This window comes from Monodon monoceros, unplaced genomic scaffold (assembly GCF_005190385.1).
Source record: "Monodon monoceros isolate NGI ecotype Baffin Bay Population unplaced genomic scaffold, NGI_Narwhal_1 Super_Scaffold_12, whole genome shotgun sequence".
Taxonomy (NCBI): domain Eukaryota; kingdom Metazoa; phylum Chordata; class Mammalia; order Artiodactyla; family Monodontidae; genus Monodon; species Monodon monoceros.
In genome coordinates, this window is record NW_021703768.1 from 26,173,909 (window position 1) to 26,201,421 (window position 27,513).

The window sequence follows — 27,513 nt, forward strand, 5'->3', positions numbered from 1 at the left end:
AATAAGATATGTGCCCCAAAATGATTTAGTAAGACACACCATAACTACTTTTCTCTGGCATCATAATCACATAATCACTTTCTTTTTGGATAGCCTAGATGCTCCAAGCAGAGGGTGGAAAAAGGGAGGAAGAGGTAGTATGAAATGAAGGAGTCAAACTAGAATGTTAAATGCTATCTTGCGATACTTATGCAGGTAATTCAAGTTCCCCTTGTATACTGCCTCATTTTATGGGAAGTCCTTAGTGCAGGAGCAGAGAAGTGACATATGATGGGGTTGAAGTCTGACTACACATATGCATGAAACAAGTCACCCTTCAAGAATCTACCAGTTTTCACTGCAAAAATGTTGTTTCAAGAAAGTTTCAATGAAAACTTAGACGAAGGCTTGCAAACATTTGCAAATAAATGCACAAATAAAAATAACAAATGAAATTACTATCTTTAAGCACACAATATAACTTGTATGCACTTATCCAAAACCCTCATGGATGAATTGTCACAGATGAAAAATGTCAACAAGAAAAAAAAAATACAAGAGCATATAACATTGTACTATTTCTTGGTCTAATTTTATGTGTGTCATCACTTATTTAAAATGAAACCCTCTGAGGAAAGATAATCAATTTAATCTTGAACAGCTATATAATTTTATAAGATCTGCCCCCTTTTCTAGCAGCATCTCCAAGGGGCTGAGGGGACTAAGGATAGGCAGGCTTTGTGCTTCCTTCTCCTTCCACTTCAAACAAGCATCATATTCAAATGAGCAAAATGTGAAATGAATCTTGAAAAATAAAGGACTGAGCTGTGAGGATCAGGCAAAAGACAGGAAGATTCCACCAGCCAGTACTGGGGGTAGTAGAAACATTAAGAGACAAACTGGATATTATCGTATCAGTAGAAAGAGCTTGCGTTCCAACTCCTCTGATTCACTGCTCAGAGCTAGTCACTCCCGGACAGGGGCTCCAATATGTCTTAAGACACGATGGCTCTGCCTTATGCTTCACCAAAAAAATGATCAGATTTTGCAAAATAAAGAAGACCAGCAGAAACCTTACCCTCCTCTTCTATTGCATGTACTTATTCACATCCACATAAAGCCACAGTCTTGCTGCCTCACCAACTGCAACTTGGGGCACATTTATACCCAAGAATAGAAAGTGTCACCACAACTATTTCAAACAAATGTGATACATTGAACCTCATTAAGTATATTGAGTTCAAGTCACACGCAGGATCTGGGTTCAGATCCAACCATTTGTTGGCTGTGTTACCTAGAATAAGTTATTTAATCTCTCTAGGTTTCTGTTCCCCATCTGTAAAATGAGGTGAATACTGACCTTAGAAGGTTGTCATAAGGAATCAAAAAAGGCAACTCATAAAGCACTGACTGTAATTCCTGGCACCTAATAGGCACTTGATAAATGGAGTGACTACTGATGTTCAAAAATGGGAAATTTCAAGCTTCTGAGAATTTTAGGGTCTCGTTTTTGAGTTAGAGACAACTAGATTATAAGCATACACTTTTCAAAACCAAAAGCTCAGAAAGTAGACAATTTCATCCCATCCCCATATTCTGGTTCTAATAGCTGAAGATAAAATACTCTTGTTTCTAATGCATTCTCTCAAAGTCAAACTGTAGATTCCTGTTCAGGACTCTGAACCTTTCTGAGTCTTCCTGCCCTGCCTGAAAACACAAAGGCTAATAATATCCACACCGTCTACTGAAGAGAACTGTAGTAAACACACAGAGCAGCAATGACTGTGAAGCACTTTATAATCCGGAAGAGCAATATAGCACAGGCTGTTACCAATATAGCTGTGGATGAGTATCTGCCACTCCGATGTTTGAGTGCCTGGATTCAACGCTCTACTCTGCTACAGGCCAGCAGTGTGGCAGGCATGTTAATGAATCTCTCTAAACGTTCATTTATTCATGGACCTGATAAAGTAACTACTTCACAGAGTTGTTGAGAGAATCAAAAGAATACGAACAAAAGCTTTTAACACATTGCCTGGCATATAGTAAGTGTTCAATAAACCTTAGCTACTAAAATTGCTTTTAAAGATTATTGTGTATACATGGACCTTTTTCAGTTACAAAACATTCAGCTCCCTTTCAAATTTGCAATTAGAAACTCCTTATTTGTTGCTTTAGTTTCTGAAAATATTAACTAATTATTATCAACTTTGATAACGACTAAAAAGTTTCAAAATATCCTTTAAATACCTTTATCTGCATTCTTAAAATATTGTGGCTTGTGATACTTCTCAAAAAGGCTCACGGCCTTTTTGAACACGGTAATGTTCACGGAGATACGTGATTATAATGATAAAGACTTTAGTGGTCATAGAAATAGTAATAATCATTTTCCTCAAATTCTCAAATATTACAAAGAAGTACTAGTTCGTATCACAGTTTAATACCAATTAATAAAAAGGCGTTTTAAAATATTCACTGTCTCATTAAGAAAAACCGGCTTTCCCTGTGGTTGTTCTTCACATTATTCCAAATTAGTAATGGGAAGCAAGTTTCAATAGAAAGGTCTTTCCTTTGTCCCCCTAGTGGCCATACACAGAATAGCAACATGTAAAGAAAAGACAGAATAATGACTCGAGTAAAAAACTACTTCAACACCTTCGTTTTACAGATAAATAAACCAAGGCCAAGAGACAAGGGATTGGTCAAGACTACACAATTTTTCAGTAAACTACCTGCATATGAAAATATTTTTTGATATTTTTAACATTATGATGTCTGGAAAAGTACCCCCCAAAACGGACTTAACTAAGGTTCTTTTAAAATTTTTCTTATCAACTGACACCCAGCAGCTTTTTTTTCCAGTTTTCTTTTTCCTTCTAAGAGAGATAATAAGTATAGTTTCCAAGGAGCAAAGAGAGGACCTCAGCTGTGAACAAGAATTCTGCCTGCATCCGCTGTGAAGGATTCCTTTCTTAGGAATAAAGACTGCCCCTTGAGGGTTCAGAAGTGCACAAAGATAGCTCTCCTCAGGAAAAAAAAACAGTAAGAATCAATGCATCTTTACAGATGGCCAAGGGCCCACAATGAATAAAAAACAAAGGTCAGGAAATAAGTTAAATACTGATTTTTCTCAACTTGGGGGTACCTCTAGGTAGGAAAAGAGTAGGAGTAGGATGGATTAGGTACATACACAGCAGAGAATAAAACTGAATTTTCTTGATTTGAGAAGTAAATTTACTTTATCAGTTTATCGATAAGCTTTCTGCTGGCCCTAAAATTTAACAAAAGCACTTAAGGTTTTGTTTGAACATAAATGCAGTGGAGAGCTGAAACCATTATCCAGATATCTTGAGGCAAATAATTTAAAAAAGTAATGGAACACCCAAAAGCATGTTTATCTTAAAATCAGAAATTTCATACTATGGCAGATTTTGATTTTCACACCACTCCATATAGATTCTGCAGTAAATTCTGTGCCCCTATAGAGTGATTTAGAGTACAGGGCTCACTTCAAAGTTTGTGTTTGAATCTTAGCTCTGACTCATACTAACTGTGTGACTTTGAACAAATTACTTTACCTCCCATTCTTTAGCTTCCCCATCTGCAAACAAGAATGATAATACCTAGCCCATGAGCCATCACATGGATTAAATGTGATAACACATGTAAAGAACAAGTAAATGACATATCGTATACAGGCGGAAAATGTTAGTTATTGCTCTTATCAAAATATTGTATGTACCCATTTTCTATACTGCAAGCTTGAAGAGAAAACAAGGATAAACAGTAAATGAAAGTAGCTTCATATTGGAGTATAGCTGATTAGCAATGTTGTGTTAGTTTCGGGTGTACAAAATGGGAAGCATGGACAGACCAGTCTTGGTCTCAAATGAGATGTGTGACTTTGGACAAAGCACTTAACCTGTATTATCCTTGTTTTCTCATCTACAAAAATAAGAGGCTGAGAATTCAAGAATCTCAAGTTTGACAAAGATGTGAAAGATCATTCAATCAGAAAGTTGGTAAGTTCATTTTTAACAAGTGTTTGTCCAGTCTGTGATTGAATGCCTTCAGGAATGGGACCCATTGCTATGCTGAAGCTGCCAGTACCTTTCATCTTGAAAAGAACTAAGAGTTTGAAAATTCTTCCATATGTTGAGCTGAAATCTACCATCTGCATGTCATCAGATCAAAGATGCCAATGGTAGTAAGTCACACAATTATTTTATGTCGTTAAGAAAGAAGAGACACTGTCAATTATACCATGACATGATCCTTTATTATCACATCAATTTTAAGAGGCATCATAATTTCAGAGATGTTAAAATGGGAAAATACAGGTATCTTAGAATTAACAAAATGCAGTACCTTCCAGTGGCTTCTCCAATAGATACTAACTGAAGCTTCTGTCACATTAAAAGCCAGTCTAATTTTCTTCCATATGACAGTTCATCAAGTATTTGAAAGTGCTCATGGCCAACTTGAACCTTCTCTCTTCCAGCCTTGTCACCTTTAGCTCATAAACATGATCTTAAGTCTATGAATCATCTCCACATTCTGTCTACTATATCAATTCTAGTTTATCTAGATCTCTACTTACTTATACATGTAAGCACCAAGCATTTTTTTCAAGCACCAGGAGCTAAAATGATAACCAAAACAGGCAAACGCTCTACCTTCAGTAATTCAGTGGATATACAGTCTGGCAGACGAACAAGAATACGTAAACAATGAGGTCTAGCTAAAGTACTGCAGGTATTTTAGAAAGTACAGTGAAAATACAGAGAAGGGGCAAAAAAGAAAAAGGTATTTAAGTGTGGTACCTAAAGAGGAACAGTAGGTTCTAAGGTGAGGTCTGGTCTATTCTAAAGAGAACACTTATGCCTACACAAAGGATAATCTTCTTGTCTTTGTTTTGTCTTCTTTTGACAAAATCTGTGAAATTTTAATACTCTATGTATATATTCCCAAAATATTTCTGAACATGTGTTATTATACTGTCTTTCCCACACCAGCCTGCCATTATTCCCATCAAGTTCTTCTATAATTGGGAGAGGGATTAGTGGGAGAAAGGAATTATTTTCTCTGGATCCAAGTGTAGGATTTTCTGTTTATTCTCATCTATACCTGTTATTTAAGAGAGTATGCTGACACCTTGCATATCCTAATGGGCTGTTTCTTCTAAACCAGGGCATGGTCCTTCACTAACACAGTACAGTCTACCAAACTTGAATTGTAGATATCTGATCAGACAAGTTTAGATTCTACCACTAAGCAGTGAATAAAATCTAAAAGAATTTGGCAAAAATTGAAGTCCACTCTACCAACCTGGAAATGCCCAGAGTACTAAAATGTCCTGTGTATGTCAATAACATTTTGCTGCTGAGCATTTATCTCATTTGGAAATCTCCTGGCTATTGTAATCTACCTATAGTGATGAGTCAAATATAATGATCAAGAGGGAAATGTCTTAATGCATCCTGGGATCCAACCCATTTTAAATACAGTATTGGAAACTCTCCCAGGATTAGAAAACCTGGATAAGCACACAACGTTTGTGTGAATTTATTTTAGCTTGTATTGAGATGTCTATTCCTCTATGGCTCTCACAAAAGAGGAATTCCATCGAGGTTTCCTGTCTCCTTTGTTTCAGTTCAATAATACCCAGAGTGGTTAAATCTTTTTCCCCCTTAAACACTGGTGTGTGTGTGCACGCATGTGTGTGTATGCATATGCACACACGTGCATACACACATAGGGCAGAGGTGGGAAATAAACACTCATTCCTCAGTGACATCTGTTCACATGTGCACATCGTGATGATTAAGTAATAAGCATTGTAACGTGTAATTTTTCTGGTAGCAACACATTTAAGGTAAATTTTAGACGGCAGATTTGGATGAAGCAAAACTATCCATGCCAAGATTCTTAATTAGGCACATGGCTTTAAAAGTGAACTTTTTTCTTCTAATCAGGAATAATTGTTGATGATCATGAAAATGTTTTTATCAGATAATCATTGCATAGAGATGCATATTATTGAAAAGTCAGAGAATTTGTAGTTATTTATTTATATGTATCCCCATTATAAGGATAATATGGCCTCTTAATCATCTGAAGAGAGATTTAGAAGTTGAAAAATCCCTCATCAAAATTAATATCCCTAGTAATGGTCTATGGAGGAGTATTTTTTAAAAACTGAAACTTCGCAAGTTGTAAAAGGCGAGAAGTACAAGTAATTTTGACTGAAGCATATAAAATAATGAAGTAGTCTAAAAACTGATGAGATACTTCAGCTGTACCAAATTACTAAACAAAACAAGAGAATGTATGGAATGGGACACTTTTTGGAATGTATTCCCAGTTCACAAGGGCATTCCCTAGCTGCTGCCCCTGTTTGGGGTCCTGGGGCACGGGGGGCTGGGGGGGCGGGTAGTCGACCTGTCCAGGAGAACACCCAACCAATCAGAGCTGCTTTGCAAGAAATTAGAAATGGAGCAGAAGGAGAAACTACTCTCTCCAACAAGTAAGCTCTGGAACTATCAGTGGTACTACTCTGAAGGTCTGACTGAATGACAGAGGAAGCAAGTGTGAAGGGAGACAAAACAGAAGCAGAAGCACAGTGAGGACAGGAAAGTAGTACCACAGGTGGAGTACTGGTGGTTTCTCAGTGTCTGCTTCCAAGTCTTTCCAGAAGCCCTGCAGAATTTCCACTCTTGAGTTTCGTGAGAAGACCCTACATGATGATGGCAAAGACCCTCTCATCTGTTTACCTCTAATTAACTTCTGTTACTTGGCGGCATGTTTTGGTGTGCCAGAGGATGAACTGGAAACAGTACTTATATGACACTGGATAATCATTTAACCTTAGTAACTCTTGTTTTTTTAATCTCTGAAATGAGAATGAAATAATTCTGGATATTTATATCACTTCTGTAATTGAAAAGTAATAATGATTGTAGTAAATATTGCTAGAAATCCTCAAAAATCACCCAAAAATCTTTTTTAGTATTAAAAAGTGCTATCCTTTATGTAATTTAATGTTGTCACTTGAATTGTTCCAAAGCAAATTGATTGTTTATCCATTCTTAATAAAAAGTAGTTGTTTAAAAAAAAAAAAAAAAAAGTAGTTGTTTTAACCACCTTTGATATGTAGCTTAGAGGGGTTGGAAGAATAGTATATTGCAAACAATTAGAGATTTCCTTTGTGAGATACAAACTTGTTCAACAGGGGGAACATCAACTTCACTATTATCCCACTTTTACCATAAAAATCAGTTATTCTGCAAATCTTTCTGCAAAAAGCAGTCTTAAAATGTGGCTTATTTTTATAGGCACATATATATATATATACACACACATATACACACATATAGCCACAGTTTTACCAGTAATATTTCTGACTCTTCTGCTTACCAGTTTTTATTGCCTTGGACATGTTAACCTATGCAATCTCATCACCAATCTGCTTCTTTTGTCCTAATGGGGAAAAATCGGACCACTTGTTGAAAGAAGATTTCAATAAAATAGTCTGTGAAAGTACTCTGTAACCAGTAAACGACTATACAAACATAAGGAGCTAGTATTTCCAATTCAATGTATAAGAATTCATAATCTGAGTAATGGAAGCAGCTTTCTTCTCGCCTATCCTTCCTCCACAAGAGTCTGAATAGCTGTGTGAAGACAAAATGTTCAGCCTCTTTTTGTTAGTTGGTGGCAATTCTTCATTAAAGGAAGATCTTTTCAAGAAAGAAATTCAGTCTTTCCATCTTCCATGTGTGGAACATCTGTGCTAAAACCATTCCATGCACACATCTTTGAAGCAGTGACTGCCTAGAGGAAATACTTTGATTTTGGCTTTATTTAAATGCCTGAACTTCTATTGGAGAAACAAAAGATTTTCTAGTAAGAGCTCAGTTGGGAAGGAGACCAACCTCCAACCTGTTTAACCACTCAGAAGCCAAAGCAGCCTGGATTTTTTTTAGTGCACCATGCAATGAAATCTCCCCATAACTTACAGCATACACTAACAGCTGGTTTGGGATGCTACTGACCCGGGGTGCAATCACTGTGGTAATTAGATTTAATTTTCCTAATCTAACAGTGCCTGGCTCCATCATGTCTGTATCTTCTATATAAAAAACCATTACTCTCACTTAATACTTGGACATGCTTAAGATTTTGCAGCTTAGTTCCCTAATATTAGAAATTATTTTTTGGTCACTGTAAATATAGCTATGCAAACTGCTATGTGTACCAAACAGTTTAATTTGGAGATTATCCTACTTCAGGAACTTTCATCTTAAACTGTTAAGCAGACCTGAATATCATTATACACTCTTCTGCAAGTCTTTTGCGTTCTTGTATTAACTCATTCAGAAAGATGGAATCAGCCATAAGTCAGTGGTGGGCCTGAAGGGTTTGGGATTTGAATGTTTCTGCAAGCCCAGGGAAGCATGGCTTCATTTTCCAACATCCTGGGGTTACTCACTCCGAAAGAGTAACAGAGATCATAGGACTATGCGAAAAACCTGTCTTCCTGGAAGGAGAGAAGGAAAGACGCGTCTGATTCTATGCCTACTTGCGTCTGGAAAACGCCTGTTTATGTTGTAAAGAAAAGCCGTCAGTATTGTTATCTCCGGAGACCGGGTTTGTTTTATGTGTGTGCATGTTATGCGTGCTATAACACGAAGCTGACCAACTGATAGCGCGACGAGGTACTGGTGTCCCTGGGAATTGTAATTGTTCGGTCGGTTAAAAAAAAAAAAAAAGAATAGCCAACCGTTGCCAATAATAGCACAAGGTGCATTTTGATAGTATAAAGGAGGGAACAGACGAAGTCATGCAAGTTCTGAGTATGTCTTAACCCTCCAAAAAATAAGAAAGGAAAAGAAAGGAAAGCCTGGGGCAGAGGGAGTGTTACAAGGAGCGAATTGCTCAGGACTTCAAACACAGGGAGTCATTCTGTCAAGGGGAGGGGGCGGGCGGGGGCAGGCACTGGGCCTCTCTAACAAAGTCCTCCTCTCTTTGCTCCCTCCCACTTCATTCACTTGCAAATCAGTGTGCGCCCACAAGAGCCAGCTCTCCGGAGCCCGTAACCTTCCCGTCCCGAGAGCTGCAGTTTCAGCCACGACAGCAAGAACCGCTGAGCGGGCGACCGCAGCGCCGGCGGAGGCAGAAGCAGCCTGGGCGGGTCGCAGTGTCTCCCCGGGCGCAGGAAGGCGAGCAGAGGTGGGTTCGGTCTCAGTTGGCGATGGTGCATGCCTTTTCTTTTTTTAATTCTGTAGCGTTGATGGAAGCCAATCAGAAAGAGAGCCATCTCCGCCCGTTGGGTGCCGCACGCTGGAGTTGGGAGGGATGTTCAGCCTGCGAGCCCGGGTCGGGGCAGGCGCTCGGGTCCGGCTGCGCGGGCGGCGCTGCTGCCGCTGCCCAGAACGGACGCCGGTTCCCAGGGAGCTTCGGCGCCACTCCTCCGCCTTCTGGTAAGACCGCGGCGGGGCTTGGTGGGGGCATATGTGACGGGGCCGCCGGGAAGCACCCACTGTCTTTCTCTCCGCCGGCAGAGGCTGCCAAGGGAGCTCCGGCATTTGCAAAGTTGGCTGGTCAATTACCAAGGGCGCTGGTACGTGCAGGACCCGCGGAGCCGTTTGGGGCTTGATTTATTCCCACCTGCCCACATTACAAGGGTCTGTGCAGGGACTGCTTTGGCCGAGTTACATTTCTTGGTTTGTGGGCTAAAGCAGAAAATTAGGTAGCTTGAGAACTCCCGAATGCTCCCAATAAGGAAAACTTAGGCTAAAGAGATGATTTGTCTCAGAGAAGAAGCTTTAAAAAAAACTATTAGCTTGCACGTTGGGGGCAACGCCTGCCGGCTCACATAGGGCAGAAATGCTTAGGTTGCAAGGAAAGTCAAACGTTGGACTCTGAAAATGGAGCACACCGTCCGGGAAAAGTCATACGGAAGACGGAGGTCGCTCGTGCTTTCCAAGGCTGGCCAGGCACAAATCTGGGGGATAACGCCTCCCCCGGACTGGCTGGAGAACAAACCAAGTGCGCCTGGTTTTAGGTGTCCGATGCAGGATAAGTGGAGCCCCCAATGCGTTAATTACGGAATTTAATAAGAGGGAACGTTGCTATGGTGTGTATTGCAGAGCTGGGATTACTTCTGTAGTTATTCTTATGCCCAGAGTTATCGGGGATCTCGAGATGGGAGATGCTGGAAAGGTCAGCGTCGTACTGAGAAGTGCTGTCACTGCTGCAATAAAATCTGTATTTTATGGGAAGTTATATGCAGGTCCTTGTTAGTGCAAGGGGCTGTTCACCTGAGTGAACTACAGAGAACATCCAAGTACCAAGAAGTTTAATCATCTGGAATAGCCACACATTTCTCTCTCGCTCTCATTCTTTTTTTTTTGTAAAAACATTTTAATTATGATATTCACACTATGGAGGTGTATCATCCCGTGTGTCTCAGCCAATATTCATTTTCACTTACTGAAGCACATAATGTAGGAAAGAAGAGGTTTTTTTCCTGCAAAAAATGTTGCTGGAGTGGCTAATGTGTACATGTCTGACTGCTTTGGAGGGGTGCACATGCAAAATATGGGCTTTCGAAGTGGTTATAATCCAGGGGGTGCAAAATCCTCCCTGTGTGGGAAAAGGAACACAGGGATATACCTTGCTAATGCACAACTCCTCTAAGAATGAAGAACAAATAAGCTTATACAAATGGTGACCAAGGATTGCTTATTACCTTTCTTTTCTTGCTGATGCCTGTCCCTGAAAAGGAAAACCTTTGGTATTTTACTTTAGGAGAAAAAAATCTCTTCCAGTTTGGCTTGAGCATCATCCTTTGTGTATCAGCACTTGCATGGCTCTGTGCTGGCTGTTTTTTTAGAGAGCCAGAAAACAAGTTGTGTGAAGAAAGGGGATATGATCAAGCAGGAGGAGGGCAAAGTTTATGCCAGAGGCCAGATTTTCAATGCAGAGCTCAGAAACTTAAAAGAAATCTAACAATTTACTAGAAAATGCAATCACACAGGATTGTATCTCACCCCCTTTTGCTCTTTGCTGTGCTCAAATTAAAAAGGTATTGGGGGGAAATAAAAGGCGGATCTTTTTCTACCTGTTTTGATGGTTCATGGCATACTTTAGAAGCAGAGGAAGTAACCCATGTCTTCAGAAAAACATGAGAAGCAGAAATACATTTCTGAAGGAAAATAGCAATGGTTAGTTCTTCTGTACTTGTCTACAATTATCTTTTGCTACCATTATAAGTGACAGACTGGTGTCTCTATAGGGACTTTTAGTCCCTTTACTATCTGGCTTTTACATCAATTTATTGCAATTACATTTCTTAATGCTAACTCTGCAAAGATAATATATAGAAACATAATCATTTTCTACCAAGTTGCCTGCTATCAGAAAATGTGTATAATACCTCCTCCACCCACCACTTCCATCAGCTTTGCAAGTAAAAACTTAATCTGAGGCACTCTTCCTTTTTAAGCAAAAATCTATCTTGCAAAATATTGCTCTAAGATACTTGAAACAGCTAATATCTCTAGAAAGCACAACTACAGTACCAGGACATCAAATGACACTTCCTTTTTACAAATGTATCAGTAACTTGGAACAACAGGTTCTGAATATCTAACTAGAGCTAATTGAGTGATTGTGCCACATAAGGATAAAAAAAAGAGATAAAATATGACAGATAATCTGAATGAAACCATGTTTCTCCCTAAGGAAGTAAAATGTGCAGTCCCCCCTTCTGGCCCTTACTCGCTTTGCAGTCGTGAATGCCAATTTACAGAGGCTAAATCTTTTGAACTAAGTAAACTTTTTTTAGTTGGAAGGGACCTCTAGTGGGTCACACCATGCATTTCTCCCTGCAGTTCAGCTGCATCATGGATTTTGTTCTCCCTGCAGTTCAATTGCATCATGGATTTTGTTATTTAAAATAATACGCACATAACAGCTTCCTCTTCACTATCAATATAAGATATTCCTTATTTTTAACCTTGCCAAGACTGTACTTCTTTCACTCAAATTTACTCTATAATAATAATGGCTCCAAAAGCTCCACATGAAGAACCTCCACCATGGGGGTTCATGCAAATATATGAAGCAATATTTGCAGAAAAAAATTAATTAACCTTTCAGAGATCCATGAACATCCACAAGTTATACTGAACTAGAGGCTTCTATTTTAAAGAAGTCCACATTCAAATAAGCATATATTAAAAGCCCAAAAGATGCTTAGATGCATGTGTCACTCTTATTCCAGGAAGTGTTTTTTATTTCTCTCTTTGATGTATCACAACACATTTTAGGTAACCTAGTCCTTAAAAAAAAACTCTGCCTGGAACTCATAGTAAGATAAGTTCTACAGTGGTGAATCAGCCTTTTCTGCTGACAGTCTGCAGGTTTCAACGTCCAATTTAAAAATCTGTTCTAAAGTTTGAAATGTGTTCCAAATGAGATAACATCCGGCAGAAGCCAGTTGCTTCTGCTGCTCGCTTAGTCACAGCAGCCCGTTCTTTGGGGTCGATGAGAATTAGGGTCTCGCTTATAAAAATAACGAGCAGTAACTCAGTCTGAATTGCATTTTTTAATAGTGTTTCAGCCTAGCTAGCGTCTACTGAGCTTACCTTATTTGCTTCACAAAAAGGTGAAAACGTAATCAAACCTTCTCTGGTTTAAATTTTTTTCTGAATAATGATTCTAAATACAAAGACTCAAGAACATCATGCTAATAGTGAAATTGCTGAAAGAAGAAAATTAAAATTCACCTACACACAGAGCACCCAGTTGTGACACTGTTTAGAGAAGAAATAAAGAAATGTAGGGTTTGGGTTGGTTTTTGTTTTCTCTTCATTCTTTTCTTTTTTTCTCTCCATTAGGACTTTTTGTTTTATTTTGAATACAGTTGAGAGTTTGAGAAAGTTTCCTAGATCTAAACAATATTTTTGTTTGAGCTTTCCTCTTATGAAGATTAAACCGGCCTACATTTTTAAAAGTTCCTGTTCCTAAGAAATGCCCCCCTTTTCAAAGCAATCAGATGAGAAACCTCAAGTTCTCCCTAATTAAGGTATACAGCCAAAAGTAGATAGCCTTTATAACCCCATCACTCACAAAGTAGAGAGAGAAGGTAAGAGGGGAAAAGTGTAAATAATCCTTCAAAAAGGTGGTGCACCTTCATTTACTACAGATGTAAATGGAGTAAAGATCTTTAAGCCAAATTGATTGGGTCAGAGGCGACCAGATACAGTCTATATTCTAGCTGTTCAAGACTGAACTATCCAGGAAATTTTTAACTCTTCCAACAAAGAAAACTAACTGAAGAATGAATGCTGTGAGCACACATGCAGTGGGCGCATATGCAGAGGGTTCTGTGTCCCCCATCCTCACAGATTATTAGATTATTTTACCTTGTTTCATCTGTTTAATATCGTTACACTAAAACTGTTGGGTGCTCATTTCCTCTATTAATCAGATCACCTTGCTGAGATTTATAAGAGGAAGAGTTTAATTAAAGCCAGAATGTTACTATTAAATTTGATGTGCAGTATAAATGGGCAACATGGGTCCCAAGCTTTTCCTACCATATTCAGTGCTATCTTGTGGAAGAGAACAACTCAGGTAGAAGATGAGGAACATAAAGCTAGCCACACCACAGGGTATAATTTATCTTCATATTTCATCACTTGAAAAAGCACTGTGTTTTTCTCCTTCTATAATTCCCTAATTTGGTAGATCTGCCCAAAAGATGTTCAGGAGACCTAATAAATGATAGGAAGGGAAAACAGCAAGAAAAAAAATTAAATTGAGGAGGTGTTCCAGTTGAGTAAAATGAAAGGAGATGAGGAGGTGAATTTTTACATAAGAGGAAAACATACGAATATAGAAATAGAATTAAAATTGCCACTTTTATACAGGGTGCATTTTCCACTTTACAGATATTGCTACTATTAAATACAACTTTATAAACATGATTACATCATTAACATGTTTATAAATACTATGCTTCTCTACCATGGAATGCAAATTTGAAAGTTATCCTTTAAAAAATCACCATCTAGGGCTTCCCTGGTGGCGCAGTGGTTGAGAGTCCGCCTGCCGATGCAGGGGACACGGGTTCGTGCCCCGGTCCGGGAAGATCCCACATGCCGCGGAGCGGCTGGGCCCGTGAGCCATGGCCGCTGAGCCTGCGCGTCCGGAGCCTGTGCTCCGCAACGGGAGAGGCCACAACAGTGAGAGGCCCGCGTACCGCAAAAAAAAAAAAAAAAAAAAAAAATCACCATCTAAAGGAAATGATCCTGCACGGATCATAAAATAAGCAGAGGAGTACATTTTTAAAAAGTGGTCTGAAATCCCAGCAGACTCAAAGAAAGGTTTCCTTAGTGCTTTGAAGAATATCGACTACTTTCCTTCTATTATCTTTATTGTCCTGTGAGCTAAATAGATATACTGTGTGTCCTTCTGACACCTGCAACCCAAAGTATACAAAAGTGATAAAGACCAAATATAAGTCATTCATTTGGATTCTATATGTAGTACAGTGTGAAGAAAAGACTGAACTAGCAGGACAGCACCCCCCTACCCCATACATGACTGATAACAAATATGGCAAATATATTTTAAAATGTATATGTGAATATATTTTTTTTCAGCCAAGATTAAAAAATACCAGTAAGCTCAGAATTTTTATACATCCAAATAATGACAATGATAATTATAAAGTAAATGATAATAAACCTTTACTGAGCTTTTCTACATGTCACACACTGTTCTAAGTATTTTACATGCATTCTGTATGTTAATAATTATACAGTAAGTCAAAGGGAAAATGTTATACTTGTATCCTTTTAAGCCCTTTTTTGGTTTGAATTTCTAGGAAATTTGTTTGAGCCAAGCACTTAATGAATGTCCTGTTAACAAACACTTGTGGTATCTTAGAAGTAAAAGTGTGACTCTCTGAGAAATACAAAGCAGCAGAGAGCATGGGAATGATTTGATTATTCTGAGCAGAGCAAAGCAGATTTTTAAGGCTGAGGAAAATGTCTGTAGGTTATTCATTTTTTAAAAACCACTTGGAAGCATGGATTAGAGTTTATAATTGTAGTAAAAAGGATTGTGTGGGCCATTTTTATGAGTATAATAATGGTACTTTTTATAAGAGAATAAATTATCTTCTCTTGCCTTCAGAGAGGGCCTCAAGTTGGAGGGGATACTTCAGGAAGGTAGCTAAACATGACAACTATTTATTTCATTGACAGGGGGCTTCGCAACCTCACTGCACCCCCTGAGGGCCTCAGTCCTTTCTTAGTGCATTGACAAACTCACTATATGCATAGCTCTGGGGACTGTAGGTAGAGTTGAATAAGACTGTATTTATTTCCTTCCTTTTTTGGTGGGTAAAAATAGTTATTTTCTTCTTTTATGACCACAGTTTTGTTATTTCATTCCCACCACAGTTCAGTGTTTGTTCTGAATCATGTCTTTACCAAGTAAAATTTTACAAGAAAAGGGAAGGGGCGGGGGGGAGCAGGAAGGAGAAAGGAAGAAAGACATCCTCTTAACAATACAATAATATTATATATGGTTGACAGTGATAAGCCATTTTCATTAAACTCTGTTCTTTCTATTACCACCATTCAAAAAGTCATGTAGTTAATCCAGCCTTCATGGACAGTTTGACAATTAGAAATATAATCAGAGAATGTGAGACACAGAAAGGAGCTTAGAGGTGACTTTACCCAACGCCCCTCATTTACATTTGAGATACCTGATGACCAAAGAGATGAAGTGGATAAACTAAATTCATTTTGTTCTTTATCTCTTCTGTAACTTGACTTCTAGTTTGGAGTACTATGACTTTTTATCATCTCCACTCAATTCTGGCATTAAAATTGAAAGAGGAAATTTAAATCTATAATATTGTTATTTACAAATATGCTATGAAGGAGCAGGCATGGAAACTTATGGAGAAAAGAAGGATTTAGACATCCTTAGGAATTTTATGTGTTCGTACCCTTTTGTAAAGCTCCTGTTGCAAAGAAGAACTAAAATTTTCCTTCAAAATTTTGACCAATACTTGGGGCACATGATAAAAATGTAGTTTTTTGTTTTATTTGTAATGGCTTGATGGTAATTTTGAGTGAACTTTATCTAAATCAGTAATTCCTCAGGCTATCCAAAGTCAAGTGTGCATCTTTGCCCAAAAAAGGAAAAGTTTATTGGTCAGTGATCAGATATGAAACATGATGACAACCTATTTATTATGTTTTTCATAACTCTCAATTTATTCAATTTAAGGACTCAGTGACCTTCCCACTTCTTTGGAGTTACAATGGCAGTTTTTTCATGAAAGTGTATGGATAAATTATATTGGTTTTTTCCCTTGACAAAATTAAAATCTGCAAGCAACCCAATGTCAACCCTCCCCCCCTTAAAAAAATAACTGTTAATGTTCCGTGACATCCAAAAGTCTGAGGACCACTGGGTTAGATAATGAATAACATAATGTTGTAAAATGACTGACTTAGTCTTTTACTTGTTTGGATGAATAAAAACTAAAGGGGAATTACAATGATAAGCCAAATAGGTGGCCCAAAATATAAAGTCGTTCAAACAAAAGTTATCTTTTGATCCCTTAATTAAGCTTTATAGAGATTAATAATAACATTTGGAATACTAATACAACCTTTGACTATATTAATAGGTCCTCCAAAATTGTGCTTTGCCAAGATCATGGCCAGAATGTGTCATCAGCAATGAATTCGCCTACTTGATTACATAGTGGGTTATTCAGTAGAAAACAAGAACTTTTAAATTTATATCTAATTTTTTTAAAAACCCAGCTCAATTTAACTGTACACATTATTAAAGGGGTATCTTTTTTTCCTAAAAGTGAACTACATATAACTGTGAACAAACACAGATTTTCTAAGGTGTCAATTTGTATTTTAAGGTATGCGTTGTTACATCAAAAAGCAACTGCCTTCTAGCTTATAGTACAGATTTCAGTCATGAAAATGAGCTTATCATATTTTGAGCTGCAAAGCTTAAACCACCTTTGCAGGATTAAAAAAAGAGTTTTATTAATCTACTATCATCCATTTTATAAAATGTTTGGCACTGCTCAATTTCACATTCAACTAAAATATTCTAAACTCTTCTTAGCAACAGGTTCCGATTTAACACTGATCAAAACCATGTGGTCAGACTAACTAATCACCAATGTAAAATGATAAAATTCACCAAGACTGGTATATTACTGCTGATCCTAATTTGAATCAAGTAGAGCTACTATATCTTCCAGCAATTATTCGCTAGTAAATTACTTGTACAAAAGTATCTAATTGGGGTTTTGTCAGTGTTTCATAAAGAATTAAATTCTATGAGGAAGGCCTTGTGATAAAGATCAGTGCCACAGTTTTACTCTCTTTCTGACTCATATCGCTTTTTATCAAAAGAGAGATGTTTGGGGCAGGTCCTAATTAAGACAGCAGAATGAAGGGGTCATTTACTGGTAACTGTCGTCAAGAAGGGGTGGTCCCAAACCTCCAGATCCAGAAAGTACCAGCTCTGCAATAATTTTTGCATGCAAGGAACATGTATTTACCTGCAGGTAAACTGCCTTTGAAATAAGTGCAGGCATGCCAAATACAGGTCCCATATTTTAAAATTTTGTGTCACGATACTTCCCTTTCTTCCTCAATGTGCTTTTAATTCTCAGATGCCACATTCCAAAATACCTTTACAAATAGCACCATGGTTTATGTTTTAACTTTCCCCCCTTGAATTTAAACGTGTGTGTACTTTGTGTTCTAAAAAAACAATGCAATTAAGTTTAAGAGATGACCCAATAGAGGGAAAGATAGTGCTAGATATCTAGTAATCGTGTAAATGACCACTTTTTCACCAAATAGAATGCTAAATAGGACAGTTACTTTACTTAAAATATGAAGTTGAAAGCTACATAAGAGTAAAATGCTCTAAAGCGACTGAGTTTAATGTGATGTAATGTAAGATTTTTATATAGTGGAGAGAGAGGGGAGAAATTATTGAAACCCTATGCTGGGTTAATTGTGCACCAAAGAACAAGAAGTTTGCTTTACACCCTGGATGTGCTGAACATTAATAGAGCATATGTCTGCCTCCCAATTTGTCACTAAATTAAAATAGATTTTTAAATTGCTTATTTTTTCTTCTTTCTCCATATGATAATCATGGCTGTTTAGAGAAACCAATCACGAAAACAAGAGCCAAACCTGCCCTGCTTTGTAATTAAGAAATAGGCAATAATATCCATGATGTTATCAAGAAAGACTTTAAAGCAAGTGAAATTTGGGCTCAGCAATCCAAAGAAGCAGCCACAAGGCTCCGACTCCTCAGAAGATACTGCACTTGTCAAATACTTTCCAATTTAGTTTTCACCTGATTGACAAGTGCTCCTAAAAACAATGCCAAGACTTCAGGAAATTTTCTTGATTCCCTGTACAGCAAGAGCCCACATGATACAAATATAAGATGCCTTGTGGAATGAATAAATACAGGCTGGGAAGAAAGGAGAAAATGGTTTTAAAATATCACTTCTTCCATCTCAAGATCACAGTTTTACGATGAAGGCATTACTAGCAAATGTAAGCATATAGTGAAGGCTCAATAAATGCTTACTGTGAAATTCTTCTCATACAAGCTGCAAAAGATTCTCTTAAATAAATATTTCTCCAATTTATTTCCTTTTCAAGTTTATTCACACCAGTGAAAAAATATAAATTTTCTATCCTGTGCTATAGTTTTTAATAATTCTGACTCCTTTAAAAGGAGTCAGTTTGAAAGGAAACCCTATCAATGGTGTCCTGAGAGCTAGAGGGACTAGGCATGTAACAGAGCTACTCAGCTTTCAGAATTGGCCACCAGACCTCTTCTTCCTCCAGACAGATTTTTATTAAACTTGGTATAAACAATGTTGCCTTGAGCCTGATTAACGATTTATGCCTGCCTAAACAGATTAGCAGAAGTCTGCCATCTTGATTTTTTAATTCTTAATTTGTGTTTGGTAACAGGATGTTACCTCTGAGTTTATACTTTCAATTTATGTATTTTATTTTTCAGAATTCAAACCTAAACTAAACATTGTTCTTTCTGAACTTTTTTTCTTTTACAGTTTTAGTATCCATGTGTGCTACTGTATATTTTCTATGATAAAGCAGTTGCATTTTTTGCTAAGTGACTTTTTTTTTTTTACCTCTCATTCAAATAATCCTAAATGTTCTTTTTAAAATATGTTGAATCTGTTACTTGAGAAAAAATAAGAAAGATTATTGGGAAAAATGAGTAGAATAATAATAAAAGATAACACTTGGCACTTACAATATTGCAGGCTGTATTCTAAATGGTTACATGAATTTAACAACAATGTTCTGAAGTAAATACTGTCAATCTTCCAATTTTAAAGACAAAACTGGGAGACAGAGCACTTAGGCAACTTGCCCAGTGTCATACAGGTAGTACTTGTCAGAGCTAAAATTAAATCCTGGCAGCCTTGATAGCCCATACTCTTAAATATTAAATTCTAGTGCCTCTTATGCTTAATATATATGTATGTATATATACCCAAATAGATGGTAGATAGACGGATAGATTCAAATGTTTGTATCTCAAATCCAAAAGTAATGTCAAAGGTGTAGAGATTTATATATATATACACACACACCCACACATATATATATATATATATCCACATACATATATATGCAATATATATAACGTGTACATTTTTCTCAGGACTCAAAAAATATAATTAACATCTTTCTCTTTCATGCCTCAATGAATTCATCAGTATATTCCCACAACAAGTTAGATCAATTAATTATAGCCCAAAGCAGCAGATATCAGCCTCACAAAAGCCTTTTAGCTTTAGGCCAGGCTTTTCACTTTAATTTGAGTCAGTCTTACAATCACTTACTGTTGATCCCAAGGGAAACCTGGCAAGAGTTTTTGGAAGGTTCAGACTCAGCATTCATTAATTTATTCATTCTCTAATATTTATTGAGACCCTCCTGTGCCCAGTGCTGGAGAGACACTGGGTGATAAGACAACATACACTAGCACCTTGAGGGAAATAGTTAGATTCTTTCCTCATATTCTATACAAGATAAATCCCATAAGAACTAAAGATTAAGAGTGCAAAATAGAACTGTAACTTTACTGACAATTAGGTGAATATATATTTATAATCTTGGAATAGTAATGGACTTCCTAAGCATGAAGCCAGAACTTGAAAACAAAGTGAAGGAAGACAGCAAAGGGAAGGAATGCTTGCTGTAGTAATAACAGGCCAATCAATAGTGCCAGCTTTGTATAAAATGAATAGGATATTCAGAGTTGATTATATTTGTCTTCTCCCCATACCTGCATCTTACATGAACATGGAAATTAGCCTTTAGTTTCAGTATATTATGATTTATAGGGTCTCTATTCATTTTAGGATTTGGTTTTTGACCTCCTGCCCCAGTTTAGAAAGAACCACCACATCCCTCTTTACTACCAAAAGCTTAGTACAGTTTTATTTTTAATAGCATGCCTCAGAATACTTTCATGTTGTTTCTTTCACTAATCCCTACAGTTCCCCCAATGAGTTTGTGGAATATAAAGAGAAATACTTTTCAGCAAGAAATCATTTTACACAAGAAATTTAAGATTTAGGTGATGGCATTTCAATTTAATTCAATAACCATTTAATTAACACTTAAGTATAAGACATTGTGTTGGGTGCCATAGATAACACCATGACATCCAGTTGGTTACAATATGTATTTAATACAGGCATACCTTGGATATTGTAGGTTTGGTTCCAGACAACTGCAATAAAGCAAGCCACATGAATTTTCTGGTTTCCCAGTTCACATAAAAAGTATGCTTTCACTATACTGTATTCTATTAAGTGTGAGATAGTATATTATGTCGTTTAAAATGTACATATCTTAATTTAAAAATACTTTATTGGGCTTCCCTGGTGGCGCAGTGGTTAAGAGTCCACCTGCCGATGCAGGGGACACGGGTTCGTGCCCCGATCCGGGAAGATCCCACATGCCGCGGAGCGCCTGGGCCCGTGAGCCATGGCCGCTGAGCCTGCGCGTCCGGAGCCTGTGCTCCGCAACGGGAGAGGCCACAACCGTGAGAGGCCCGCGTACCGCAAAAAAAAACACAAAAACTTTATTGCTAAAAAATGCTAACCATCACCCAAGCCTTCAATAAGTCGTAATCTTTTTGCTGGCGAAGGGTTTGAAATATTGCGAGAATTACCAAAACGTGACAAAGAGACACAAAGTGAGCAAATGCTGTTGGAAAAATGCACCAACAGACTTGCCCAATGCACGGTTGCCCCAAACCTTCAATTTGCCAAAAACAGTAACTGGGAAGTATAATAAAGCGAGGTGCAATAAAAGGAAGTATGCCTGTATTAAATAATACTGCTAGAAACTGCCATTTTAGAAACTTATTCAATGAATAGGTAGATATTCTGTCAGGATTGAGTCTTTCAGTCATGAAATAGATTAAGGTCTACCATTGCTAAATCGAGACTTTAATGTGCTGACACCCAAGCTCAGTACCAATATTAATATTCAGCTGGTATACACTGGAACAGCTGTCCAGGCTGCTTACCTCCAGTGTCCCCACTCATCTTCACTGACCAAATGGCACTGGATCTTCAAGGAAAAGGGCAAGAATCTGTTTGTCTAGGAAGCTTTCCCTGACTTCCACTCACCTGTCCTGGACTCAGCTTAGATTTCTCACTGCATGATCTTATAATAGCCTTTACTTAGCCTCAGTGCAACTGTAAACATGTTGTTTCAAAAGCATCTACAAGATTGTTCAGGTCTCACCTATCACACTGTAAGCACCTAGAGAACAAGGCCTCTGGGTCTTACATTTATCACTAAGGCCTAGCACTGTTTTTGACAAATGATGTTTGTTGCAAGAAGAAATGGAGAGTATTCATAATAAAATTCTGGACTACCTTTATATGCTTTTACATTATTCATGTTGAATGCTAGTTTTTTTTTCTTGTAACCTGATTTCCTTTGAACATATTGCAGGAATACACTTAGCAAGCAAGAAAGGTCAGTGCCAGCCTCCTAGACAGCCCAGAACAAAGGGGTATACCCAACAGAAGGGTGATGTCCCCAGGATGACCTTGGTGCCTGTGGCCAAATGTCTGAAATAGGGTTACAGACCACATCACTGATGGGTCTCCTAATACAATACTTCAATTTTTTATTTGGGATGTTTTCTTATCTAAAAGTTGCAATTTCTTTGGTCACTCCACCCCAAGGCATAGAATTGTTTAGAGATTTTATTAATGTATTCAGGTTGAAAACTAGAGCTGTGTATATTTTCTCTCTTTGGTGCGAAGGCTAGCAAGATAAACCTTGGTTATCTTTTGGTTTATTATCCACCCATAATAGTACATCAAATGGAATCTACAAAACAATCTTATGTACATGTTTTATGAGCAAAATCATTTTTCCCCTGAATTCCTACCCTGGACGTGTTTCTTGAGGTTCTATAGGAAGTCTAATACCAGATTCCACATACCTTGTTATAACCTTGAACACGACTGCACAAAATAGATTGAATTAAATTCAACTGATTATGTAGTCCTGTTTCATTCCTTAAGTGGCAGTCAATGCATGGAATGGGATCTTCATGAATATTATTTGGCAATGAAATATGCAGTTCAGCCCAGCTCTCTGACATGCAAAATGTTTTGTAAGGTTTGAGATGAAGCGGGAGAGGTTTGGATGTTCTTTATACTTCCTCTATTTAGTGTGATATCCATCAGCCTGAAGTCAAAGGTACATGGAGAATTTTAAACTTACCAATCAATAGAAGTTAGTTTGTTTTACGGAAGTGGATTTCCTAGAGCAGAATAGGTACCATGGTACATTCTTGACAATTTGTCTCTTATATCTCACCACTATGGGAAATTGTAACTTCCAAGGAAAGGGAGTAGAACTATGGGTTCAGAAAAGTTAGGAAAGTGAGTCCCAACATTGCTTCTCTGCCTCTACACCATTCCTTTGGTTAACACTTTCAATCAGTAACATCTTGCATTAACACAAGTAACCTAAACATTGTAGGTGCAGCCTCTCCCACACTTCACATCCCCAACTTTAGAATAAGTAGAGAATTAAAGGATTTTCCGGAGTGATTAAGCTATTGGGGGTAAAGGGGAAGCCAATAAGTACGCCCACTAACAGAGGAAAGGCAATCAAAAGTAAGCTATAGTAATTCATGTTCAGCATCCTGAATATCTGATTACTTCTTACTCTTTCTCACCAAGTATTTTCAGTTTGTGTATTAGGATGCTTTGGGCTATGGGTGAGAAAAAAATCCCATTTCAAACTGGAAAGAAATAAATACAATTATATTTTACAAAAGAGACATCCCATAGAAACACAGGTTCCAAGTGATCCATAGATGACTGGAATGATCAAAAACTCCAGATCTTTCTGTTTATCCCTCCTGCCATCTTCAGCATCAATGACATTCAATCAATGATTTCTCTCAAACATTAAGATGATTGCCAGTGGCTACTGGGACTACATCCTTCCTTATTTTTGTCTAGCAGAAGAGAGAGAAAAACCTCTCTCACAATCAAGGATTAAGTCAGACTGAGCCAGTTCAGGACATATGACCACTCCATATATTATTAATTGCTGGGAAATCCCATGTGCTAATTGGCTTTTTTAGACTAAAGATCTATTCTGGGGATCAGCTTCCCTTGATTTATTTGTGTGTATGTGTGAGGGTGTGTGTGTATGTGTTTGGGGGAGGAAAGATACCTAGACAAAACTGGGATTCTATCAGGAAGAAAGAAGATGAGAAATGGACATTGGGTAGTTAACAAACCCTGTCTACTACAATTTAGCCCGAGAATCAGTATTACTCTAAGTGAAAATCTAAGTGTTACATAGGTGAGGGATTCAATGGAATTCAGTTTCATAAACCATAGCTTTAGAGGTAATAGATAGTAAGACCAAAACCCCCCTATTCCATCAATCGAGGGGTACCAGCAAAATGGCAACTAGAGTGATACTAAACCATTTTAGTGACCTCTGTTCCTATCTTTTATTTTACTCTGTGCCTGAAGTGGGTTTTTGGTGTATCTGTTTGGGGAATTTATTGACTAGAAATACATCACTGTACAAAAAGAAAACATTTTTTTCATCTAGGGAATTGAGGATTAACTAGCTGGAAGGGAAATATAATTTCATTTTGTTCTCATAGTCTCATTTAGAAAATAACCTTAAGAGATTCAAAGGACGGCATGCCATGTGAGCACTCTCCTTACTCTCAAGGGACTTGGTCTGGGCTTTAACTTTTCTAGCATTTTCTGAAGTGTTTTCTTAAGCAACATTTTTGCCTTTAGCACTGTCCTAACCACTGGAGCTTTAAGAAATCTTTAAAAAGCGTTGTTTAAATATAGCATCACAAAACAATTTTCTTTTCTCTGCCTTACTAAAAATATCCCAAATCTTTCTTTAAGAATGTTTTTTTTTTCTTTTAGGTTTTATTTGAAAGGCAACTAAGCTGAAATGCACATGTTTATCTAAATCCAAGTCAAAACGGTATGAGAAATAATAACAAAATGTAAAAATGAAAGCTCAACAGAGTGCTGCCCCTGCTATTTGGATAATTTAAGGCAAAAGTGAGGTTCTGGGGTTGCTTTTTTACAAATGCGTTTATGTGGATGTGCTGTATGCCACACAACAGGATGTTCTGAAACATCCTGTAATAAAGTCTAAAATCTTACATTTTTTTCCTCATCTTATTTGTGTTCCCTTAGAACTGACCTTGCCACAGTGAGTTCACTCACCTCTGCAATTGTTTAACTATGATAAAAACGTCTTCTTTTTTTGGCAAGCAATTTAGGGGCAGAATTAAGGAGCCATGACCATAAAAGCTTCAAATTTAAGTAGGAGATGAGTTACATGTGAAATTTTGAGGAAAGGGGGCATTGAGCTCTTAAACTGTCCTACTTTGCATGACAAAGGGAGTCCCAGGTTGACTGTGTAGGTACAAATACTTCCCAGCTGGGCAGATGACCCTGTTGGATGTTTCTCTTAGGGCATTTTTCTCCTATAAATGCGGATAATGGTAGTTCCAGCTTCAAAAGGGTGTTCTGAGGAGTAACTAAGATAATGCTAAGCATGTAGGAAGCACCCCCCAAAATATTAGGTGTTTCTGTTGCTGCTATTATTGTTGTGACTTATTCCAAATAGTCAATCAATTTGAGGGTCCTGGGTATTTTTAACATGCTACAAGTTGTGTTTTTTTTTTTAATTTCACTAATTGAAATGATGCACATTTTTTATGTCACCAACGTAATGTGCCACTGAGGGCAACATGCCCATAATTCTATTCACTGAAACGGGTTTTGGCTGACACAGTGAATGTGCCAAATGTGGCTTAAATTCAGAATTTCCTCAAAGCCTCTTCAGCACCGTTCCCCAGAAAATCTGCAACCCGAGCTGGGCTCCTCATTTGGGTTTGCAAAGGTGTGAACTAACTGCAGCCAAAATGAAGTAAAAATTGTAGATACGAATTCGGTTCAGCACATCATTGTCTTGGGGATCTTATTCTAACCTGACGGCCAGCTGCCCTTGCCCACGTGGCAACGAGTGGAGGCAAAAAGCAAGAGACCACAACTCTGGCCTCAGAAACACATGGCGCTGGCATGAGAAGGCACACATGCACGTACACAACAGACACACAACACCAGCTCCACCACCAAAAACACCTCAATCAAGGCAATGAGAAGGTTCTCATTCAAAATGGCGACGTCAGACGGTCCCGACCGCACTCCTCCCACGAACACAGGGAACCTACCACCACAGACGGAACTGCTTCCTCTGAGAAAAATCCAAAACCTGGCTGAGCAGCTCCTACCAGAGAAGACCCGCATGCAAACAGGAAGGCGACGTCAGGGCATCATCCCGCCCTACACCGCAGCCCCCCTGGCGCGGCAAATCGGGAGGGAACTCAAAACCGCAGCTTCTCCCTGAGGAGCGAAGGGTTTGAACCCCACCGCCCGCACCTAACAGATCAGAGAATCGGCTCTTACGGGGCTCGCAGGGGCAGGACTCACCTGCCGCAGGCCCAGCGCGGGTGGAGACGAGGGGCGCCGGCATCCGTGTGGGAGCCCTTCACTTGCTTGACTTGCGGCTTAGCTTCTGCCTGAAGGGCAGGCCTCTGATTTGACACATATGTTGAGGGCAGCTGTGGAGCTCCTGAGAGGGAGGCTGGCAGCCTCCACCTCTAAGCTCTCTCAGCCCGCGCCCCAGCCGTGGCGCCATCTTCGCACCTTCGCGCTCGCGCCCCCCTCCCCCCTTCCTCGCGCCCCCTTCCCCCGTTCCTCACGTCCCCTCCCCCTTCCTCGCTCTCCCCTCTCCCCCTTCCTCACGCCTGTCTCCAGGTGGGAGGTTTCACGCACGCCTGGTGCCCGGGCTTTCAAAGCTACCACCCAAGGACACCTCTTAATTGCCCGCCTCTGGTGACAGGGGCTTACGTTCCTGGATCTCGGGGACAGTTCTTGGCAGGCTGCCACCCTGGGCACTGCGGGGACAGCACAGGGAAACCCCCTACCCGTTCCAAGAAAGAGGCCCATTCGTTTGTCTTGGAACTTGGGCTGAGGGGCAGGCTTCGGATTTGGCCCAGAACTGGGGGCCCAGGGCCCTGCTCTCAGGGAACAAAGGCCAGTGCCTGCCATCATCTCTGCACTTGACCTTTGCCTCTTTACAGTTGGCAGTATCTCCCAGACAGGGCATTATACCCTCACCTGGAGCCCGGATTTCTGGCTGCCACCCAGGGGACACCTCTGGATGGCCTTGCACTGAGGCCAGCAGGGTTTATGCTTGCAGTCCCATAGGGCTAGATCTATGAGAATTAGCCTTTATCATATAAAGCTTACTTTTATGTTTATAAATATAATTATATAACTATAAAAATTTGCAGTGTAAGTTGCTTTGTGTCATAAGAATAATAGTAAAGTCTAGTCAGAATAAAATTAGTATTACTTAGAGACTTGCCGAAAAAATGTTATTTCAAATTTTAATTCATATATATAATTTTTGCAAAGTGTATGTGATCAATATAAGACATTCAAGCATAAAAATTACATTAGATTAAAATATGTGGGGGAAGTTGAATGGAAAGGAGCTCATAACAGAAGGAAGTGGTATAAAATTTCAGACTGTTAAAATGATCTCATGCACATATTTTTAGATGAGACATTGTAGCTGTTGAACTGTTATTAAGATTCCACTGGAAAATTTTTAGAGTGATTTGATAGTTTGTTTTACTGTTAATATTTACAACTGGCCAGAAATTACATTATTTTCAACAACTTAAACTTATAGTGAAATATTTTTAACTGTTAACAAAGTGGAAGAAATACGTAGATTTTTTTCAGTATTATTTTGATTAACATGAAAGCAAAAAGTTTGAGGTCCC

General features: G+C 38.5%; 1 protein-coding gene across 1 annotated transcript in view; it reads left to right on the forward strand.

Moving 5' to 3' along the window:
* The first annotated feature begins 9,027 nt into the window (after window positions 1-9,027).
* CDH6 (cadherin 6) overlaps window positions 9,028-27,513 on the forward strand; it is a 125,178-nt gene continuing 106,692 nt past the window's right edge. The window contains exon 1 of the mRNA XM_029217934.1: window positions 9,028-9,213. The gene's annotated coding sequence lies outside the window, so the exon portion shown is untranslated. The remainder of the gene's footprint in view (window positions 9,214-27,513) is intronic.